Source organism: Asparagus officinalis, chromosome 7, assembly GCF_001876935.1.
Source record: "Asparagus officinalis chromosome 7, Aspof.V1, whole genome shotgun sequence".
Lineage (NCBI taxonomy): Eukaryota > Viridiplantae > Streptophyta > Magnoliopsida > Asparagales > Asparagaceae > Asparagus > Asparagus officinalis.
In genome coordinates, this window is record NC_033800.1 from 94,453,154 (window position 1) to 94,462,293 (window position 9,140).

Here is a 9,140-nt window from a genome sequence, read left to right on the forward strand (position 1 = left end):
CTATAATTCCAAAATAGAGCTTATTACGCAGTAAATTGGATCTTAATCATGAAGGATATAACATATACCAATAAGTAAATCGTATCACATATATCTCATATCATGCTTTATTATTCAAAGCAAATAGATCATCATAAAAAAATATTAGATTTTTTACGTACATATATAGTACGTCCTCACTCATGCTAAGGGTTCCTAGCGGACTGTATACATGATCCCTAGGAAACTCTATCCTAAACTCCATAATATGACACAGGAATGATCCTAAGGATATTGGAACTAGAGCGCTGATACCAACTGTGATGCCCCAGGGTTCACACAAGGTTGTAGTCCAAGGTGAAACCCGGATTGTCAAACCTGCCAAGCACCAACTCCATGCTACGACATGTTTCATCATCACAATCACTATCTCTCTAGTGAAAACAATAAATAGATGAAGGTACAGACAGGTAAATAATCAAAATCGAACAATACCGAAAATATACACAGAAGAAGCATAAGAAATATTAATAATGAGCCCAATTGGAATGAAGTAGATAGTTCACTGAGTCTGAACTGAATCTCAAATACAATGAGTCAAATAAACCAAGTCTCACAATAGCTCTCAACTCTATGAAATAAAATACCAATCTAGAGTCTGAAAATAATCAACTACATGTGGAGTTCTGCAATAACTACAAAATATAATAAATAGCTAAATGGATAACTAAGATGTCCCATCAACCTGCGACTCTCCGTGAGTCGGACTTGCTGTCTGAAAGAGGGAAAACAACGAGCATCAAAGCCCTAGTGAGATCATCACTACCTCTCCCCAGGGGAAGGGGTAGGAGTATATAGAAAATAGAGTCAGTACCTATGACGCCCCAAGGTTCACACAAGGCTGCAGTCCCAGGTGAAACCCGGATTGTCAAACCTCCCAAGCACCAAACATCATGCTACGACATGTTTCACCATCACAATCACTATCTCTCTAGTGGAAACAATAAATAGGTGAAGGTACAGACCGGTAAAAATAGAAATAGAAATAGAACAACACCGAATGTACATAGAAGAAGCATATGAAAAATCAATAATGAGCCTAACTGGGATGAAATAGATATATCTCTGAGTCTGAACTGAATCTCAAATACAATGAGTCACATAAACAAAGTCTCGACAAAAATCTAAAATCGTAGCTATTCTTTGATGCTATTCTCCGGTGATATCCTCTGTGCTGAATATATTTAACCTCTGGTTTGATACTGAGTCTACGTTAAGGAATTTTCACATATTTCTTTTTATTTATAAGCTGCATATGAATCCAATGTGCCCTGCACTATGGTGTTCTTAGTGTCCTACATCTTTCTTATTCTTACAGAGCCAAGCCTCCTGCTCTGTATCTCTATCAACAAATGGTTGTGATAATATAATCATTAGTATTACCTCTTCAATTGGCACAATTAGTACGACGGGGGGTGGAACTCTAGAAAATATAATGTGGCTCGCTACTCCCTCCTCGAGTGTTGCTAGTCTCTGTTTCTGCAAATGGTGCCATAAAGGTTATCAAATACTGTGTAGCCTGCTGCGGCTCGGATTCTGCTTGCCCAGCTCTCCGGGTATGAGTTTTATCTCGACTGCATCCTCGTTCCAACATTTATAATATCGAGAGGAGAGCTTATGATCATAGTAAGTGAGATCGCAAATATATATACATATATATAACGTATCACAATACGTATTCATAACATATAGTATTCACGCGAATACTTTAAATCAACATAAAATAATTGTCATAAAAAAATTGAAATTTTAAGATATACGCACATATCGTCCTCACTCATTCTAGGAATTCCTAACAGACTCTATACGTGAATCCTAGAAAACTCTATCCTAGCTCCACAATTTGACACATGAATAATCCTAAGGATGCTGGAACTAGAGCTCTGATACCAACTGTGACGCCCCAGGGTTCACACAAGGCTGCAGTCCCAGGTGAAACCCGGATTGTCAAATCTGCCAAGCACCAAACACCATGCTACAACATGTTTCACCATCACAATCACTATCTCTCTAGTGGAAACAATAAATAGGTGAAGGTACGGACATACAAAAATAGAAATAGAAATAGAACAACACTGAATGTACACAGAAGAAGCATATGAAAAATCAATAATGAGCCCAACTGGGATGAACTAGACATATCTCTGAGTCTGAACTGAATCTCAAATACAATGAGTCACATAAACAAAGTCTCACAATAGCTCTCAACTCTATGAAACAAAATACCAATCTAGATTCTGAAATTTATCAACTACATGTGGAGTTCTGCAATAACTACAAAATATGATAAGTAACTAAATAGACAACTAAGAAGTCCCATCAACCTGTGACTCTCCGTGCGCCAGACTCGCTACCTGAAAGGGGAGAAAACAACGAGCATCAAAGCTCTTGCGAGATCATCACTACCTCTCCCTAGGGGAAGGGGTAGGAGTATATAAGAAAATAGAGACAGTACATACATATATCAAATCATTCATACAACTCTCTATGAATGAAAAACAAATAATCAATGATAAATACTCCAATCTCCAACATAAAGAATAATCATCTCATCTTGAATTACGTCCGAGTGACCTTCTCTAATATAAGAGGATACCAACTAAGCTAAAACAAATATATCTGCTGTCCATAACGGGTGTATCAAATTCTCAAAGGAAATACCCTACTCGTGGGCAATCTATCTGGGAAGTAAAACTTATAACTGATCAATTATCTATGTGTGCATCATGTTGTACTATAGTGATACTTTTGTAATGCTCGTTACTCAATCGCTTTGCAGTAATAGGGTTTATTATTTTCCTATTCCGAATACATATAATAACGATACTGTTGTAATACTCTTACTCAATCGTTCTGCGGCAATAAGGTTTATTATTTTCCTATTTCGGATACATATAATAACGATATTATTGTAATACTCTTACTCAATCGTTCTGCGGCAATAGGGTTTATTATTTTCCTATCCCGGATACATGTAATAACGATACTATTGTAATACTCTTACTCAATTGTTCTGCGGCAATAGAGTTTATTATTTTCCTATTCCGGATACATGTAATAACGATACTATTGTAATACTCTTACTTAATCATTCTGTGGCAAATAGGTTTCATCTTCCTATTTCCGGATACGTATAGAACATCATTATTCATATGTGTTTATCAATTTAACTCATGTTAAAAGTGTGCCAATCTAACACAATATAGCATACATGCACAAATCTTGGTGTGTGTGTCCACATCTGAAGTTCACCATCATCCCAGGTACTAAACAACTCTTAATCATTATAATATAATAGTACAAGATCGAGAAACTCTCTCAAAAATAACAAACAAGAGCGAAACTCAAGAAACCTTTACGTAATATATCAATTTATTTCAAATCAGCACATCTGTAGTTTGAACATATCATTAGTAAATTGAGAATATCTTTCTCTGGACAAACTCTTTTTAAGAATAGTTTTTCGTTTTGGAAACTAGACTCACATATCTATCATTTGACACTGATTTGGTTCAGTTTGGATTTCATATGATATTTCTAATTTCTAGTTAAACATTTTATAAGTGCAACAGATTTTCTGCAGAATATATCATCAGTAAATTAAGCATATATTTCTCTAGGAAAACTAGCATTAGGTATGGTTTTCTGTTTTGAAAACTAGATTCACATATCTTTCAATTGGCATTAGTTTGGTTCAATTTGGATTTAATTTGTTATTTCAAATTTCTAGTTCAATAGTATATATGTGCAGCAGATTTTCAGCAGAACATAACAAGCATGATTATTTACACAAGAAATCATATGTAAACCTTCAATCATGCACGAAACTTTAAAATGAAGAATAAGACATCTAAATTTAGATAAACAATGTTTTAAATTATTTTTAGATCTTAAAATACTTCTGTAAATTCGTGCTTAATCTCTTTAACATGAAAAGACCTAGTCTTTATACATATATACAAAAGATCTAATTTTTATACACAAATTAATTGATTAGGCTCTATAAAACTCATTAAAAACTCTTCAAAAATATTTTAAAAACTAGGAGGGGGATTAGTAGTGATGATACTCGCCTGGGGTTATAGGAAAACTTGTTAGAAGCAACGTCAAAGGAGATCTCCACTCCAAAAGCCAAAAAAATCAACAAAAACCCAACTTGAAAGCCTCCAATCTTCTCCAAGAATTCAAAATAGGGTTTATGGGGGTTTGGTGGCTGTTAGGGTTCTTAGATATGATAAAAGAAAGGAATTTTCATAAAAAATACAGGTATTTATAGAGGCAAACCCAAAACAAACCTGTTTGACCCGAACCAGGAAACCTAGTCTGACTAGGAAAATAATCTTCTGTAATTTGGCTGTAACTTTCTCATCTGACCTCGAAATGAGGTGATCTAAGATTTGTTGGAAAGCTGTTGAAGAATCCTACAACTTTGGTCTGTTACACTTTTCCAAATTCTAACTTCATCGGTGTGCAAAACATAAAAACTCATAACTAGTCATTATTCCCAGATTTTCACTCTTTTGGCCTTTGTGCATATTTTGTGCATTTGCACTCATATTTTCACAAATATACATTAAATTGATCTCAAATCAATTCTTATCATATCCAAACATCAAAATATATTATTTTTTACCATATAACATATTTATCATTATTTATCATAAAATATTCAAATTTACGGGGTTTTACAGTACATACATATATCAAATCATTGCTATAACTCTCTATGAATGAAAAACAAATTACCAAAGATAAAAACCCCAATCTCTAATATAAAGAATAATCATCTCATATCGAACTACGTCCGAGTGATCTGCTCTAACATAAGAGGATATCAACAATTGCTAAAATAAAAATATCTGTCGTTCATAACGGGTGTATCAAAATCTCAAAGGAAATACCCTACTCGCGGGCAATCTATCATGAAAATAAAGCTTACAACTGATCAATTATCTATGTGTGCATCATCTTTTGCTATAGCGATACTCTTGTAATGCTCTATCTCAATCGCTCTGCAGCAATAGATTTTATTATCTCCTTATTCCGGATACGTGTAATAACTATACTTTTGTAATACTCTTACTCAATCGTTCTGCGTCGAATAGGTTTTATCTCCTTATTTCCGGATACGTATAGAACAACATTATTCATATGTGTTTATCAAATTAACTCATGTCAAAAGTGTGTCAATCTAACACAATCTAGCATATATGCACCAAATCTCGGTGTGCGTGACCACATCTGAAGTTCACCATCATCCCAGGTGTTTAACAATCACTAATATTATGGTCTATCATCATAAGGTTGAGAAATCTGCTCGACAAACTAAAACCAAGCTATATAAACATGTACAGCCAAAACAGACTGGCGGTCGACCATGACGGTCGACCGTGACGGGCTCTAGAGACTACCCAGGTCTCTGTCTTGCATGCGGTCGACCGTGAAAGTCGACCGTGGACCCTGATTCCAGATTCTCAATTTTTTTGTGTATGTCGTGTTCACGTCTTGTTTTTATGATTCAAACATGATTAAATCTTCATGAAACTTGTATGCAAACATGTCACAGCAGATATGAACATCTGAAAATAACTCAACAATTATAAACATGATTTTATGCATTAGATTTGTATTCAAAACCCTAAAAATATGCATAAAAGCTCAAAACAACGAATCAAACTCCTTTCTTTAGATTAACTATATTTTAAAATCATCTTCAGGTCTTAAATATTTCTGTAAAAATCGTTCTCAACCTTTTTAGCATAGAAAGACCTAGTCTCTTTACATATAATACAAAAGAACTTGACTTTATTCATAAACTAGTCATTTAGGCTCTACAAAACATGTTTAAAACACTTTAAACACATTTTAAAAACTAGGAGGGGGATTAGCAGAGATGATACTCACCTGGGGTTGTAGGAAAACGTGTTAGAAGTAACGTCGAAGGAGATCTTCACTCCAAAAGCCAAAAATCAACAAAAACCCAACTTGAAAGCCACCAATCTTCTCTAAGAAATTAAACTAGGGTTTGGGGGTTTTGGTGGCTATTAGGGTTCTTAGGAAAACTGAGAAAAACGTGAAAAACTTATATATATATATATCAGGGAAAAATGGATATGAGTTTAGAAATCCGAAACCAACTCAAAACAGGAGAAAAACAGACTGCCGGTATCGCGGTCGACCGTGGCTGTCGACCGGGCTGCGGTCGACCGTGGTGGTCGACCGGACCAGACATTTTTAGTTTCCATATGTTTGGCCATTTGTGCATGTTTCAACTCTTTTCTCTCTCATGTATGAACTCGTTCTTACTCAAATCACATGGTATTATACTCATATACCATTAAATGATATTTATCATACTAAATATCCACATATCATTAAATGATATTTATCATACTAAATATCCACATATCATAATTTATCACACATTAATTATATTATTCATAAATTTAAATATCCACATATCATAATTTATCACACATTAATTATATTATTCATAAATTATCGGGGTTTTACACACCTCAAACATCAATATCTACAACTCTTTGTTTTCATTAGAGAAGTTTTTCTAAACTTGTTATCTAACTTATTTTCATTTTGATTCTTATATATATTTGCTATATTAATTTGAGTTTAATTTTTATTATACTCATTGTTTACACACACAACCACTTGAGCTTGAGTATTTCACATTTAGTATATTTTGGTTGTGAGAGTGTTACATTAACAGTGAGCTTACAATTCGTTCTCATCCATTGTAGAGAACTAAACATTTATTTATGCTTAACTGTTGAGAACACGTTGTAATATACAAGGACATTTAGAATAGTGGTTGGGAGAAGAACAGGGTCAATTCCAAGAGGAGTGGTTTGGTTGTAAAAGTCTAGGGAGAGGTAGTAATTCCAAGCACTTGAGGAAGGTGACACGGGTCAGGCAACACTTATAGAAGTGTATTGTGTGATTATCAACATGTGATTGTAAAAGTTTTCGGTGAGCTTTGAAAACTGATTATGTAGATTTGTTATGATAGTGGATAATCTCCTCGAGGTGAGGAGCGGAGACATAGGTCAAGGATTGACCAAACTCTGTGATCATATCCTTGTGTTTGCATTTGTTTTGGTGTACTATTACTATCTCATTGCTTATATCGCATATTATCATAATTGTTTATCCTTGCATATATTTGTTGTATATCATATTTTCTAGGATATTTCATTAATAAGTTTTAATTTAGCATCGTAATCGGAATAGATTAGCAATTACCCTATTCACTCCCCCCCTCTAAGGTATTTTCATTTAGTATCAAGGCTTGGTGCTCTTTGATTGGTGGCTTAATCACCTAGAGTCAAAAATCCTCACTTAACAAATTTGCTAATATAGTTTTGTGATTATCTTTCTTGCATTTATATCATGGATATGCACGGTGCATCTAGGGCTTTGATATAAATATTGCCCCTAAATTTAATGATTTCTCCTATACTCAATTGATATTTAGATTTAAACTATTTGTTAGATCTAAACATATCAATTTATGAAAAATAATTGGTTATGCTTATATTGTGCCCACATTGAAGAAATTCAAGTGGAGCAATAATGATAAAAGAATATTTACAATAAACAAGCTCTTGTTAGAATTTTTGCTTAATACTTTTAATTCAGCTATATCTAACAAGCTTTCTCATTTTGATAGTGCTTATAAATTGTGAATATTTATAGAAGCACATCAAAGAAACTTGGAGGAGATCCGACATGTTTTGGCGGATTCCACTTCAAGTGCAATTGAAGCATCATTGTAAAACCCCGTAAATTTAAAATATTGTGATGTATGATACCAAATATGTTATATGGTTATAAGTAACATATTTTAATGTTTGAGTATGTTATGAATTGTTTTGAGATCAATTCGATGTATATATGCGAGTAATGTATATATATTAGTGTATTAGTCTCAGAATAGAGAGGCTGGTGGATTCGAGTCGTCGAGTTGACACAAAGGGCATCGTCTCGTCCAGTCGGTCGAGATGTTGACCTATATCGGACTCCGAGTCAAGTTGACACAGGGGATTTTTAGCTGTTTTTACAAGTTTGAACATGGACTGGTGTCATTTTCACGTCTTTTCCAGCAAAGTGTAGAATTTGTACATGTGTACCAAGATATGTTTTGGGATGTGTGTGGTTACTACATTATTTTAAACAAAGGGGATGGTTTTTTTCTTTCTGTAAAGTAAGAAAACACAGATCCATGTTCTCATTGTTGTTCCCAAGATGATAGCAGCCGTCACTAGTTTAGAAAAAGGAAAATGATAGGGGCACACCCCCAACCACACCTCCAACCACACCCCCTCTCTCATTTGCTACAGTACACCGAGCCCCATACGTGATTTTAAAATTTTAAAATCACATGTAGGGCCCAGTGTACTGTAGCAAATGACAGAGGGGGTGTGGTTGGAGGTGTGGTTGGGGGTGTGCCCCTAGTGCCACCCTGAGAAAAAATGAAAGTGATTGGATGTTTGTACCCAAAAGCAACCCTATGTCAAGTACCCATAAAATTATGAAATATCTCCATTAACAACTTGGTGAACGTGAGATTCGGATCTTAATGTTCACAGAGACCCATCATGTATGTTAAGGGTCTTTTTGAAGCTATGTGGAATATGGGTATTCGGCAGTCTCTCTCTCCCCTCTCAAACCATTTTATTTTTATCAAAGTTCTCAAATACTCCTCAAAGAACTGCGTGAGGAGAAAGCTTCTTAGAGTTTCTGAGGCGCTTGAGGAGAGGACACAGAGCGCAATGTTTTGAAGTGAAGGGGATCTCGCCCGAACGGTTGTTTGGGAGTATCAACAGCATTAAGGCAAGATTACTCTCATTTAAACCTCTCCCTATAATTAGTTAAAATTTTAAGAAGATTCTTCATGCTTAAGTTTAACTGTTATGTTAAAAATTAGTTTATGATGATAAATGTTAAATCCTATGCTAGAACTATAATTTTGTTTCCCTTAACTGTTGCTTTCAGTTTCATGATCATGATCTTTAGAAATTTAGAATTTATATTCATTTATTAATCATGTTAAATCATGTTAGAATCCTAGAGGGATAATAAAT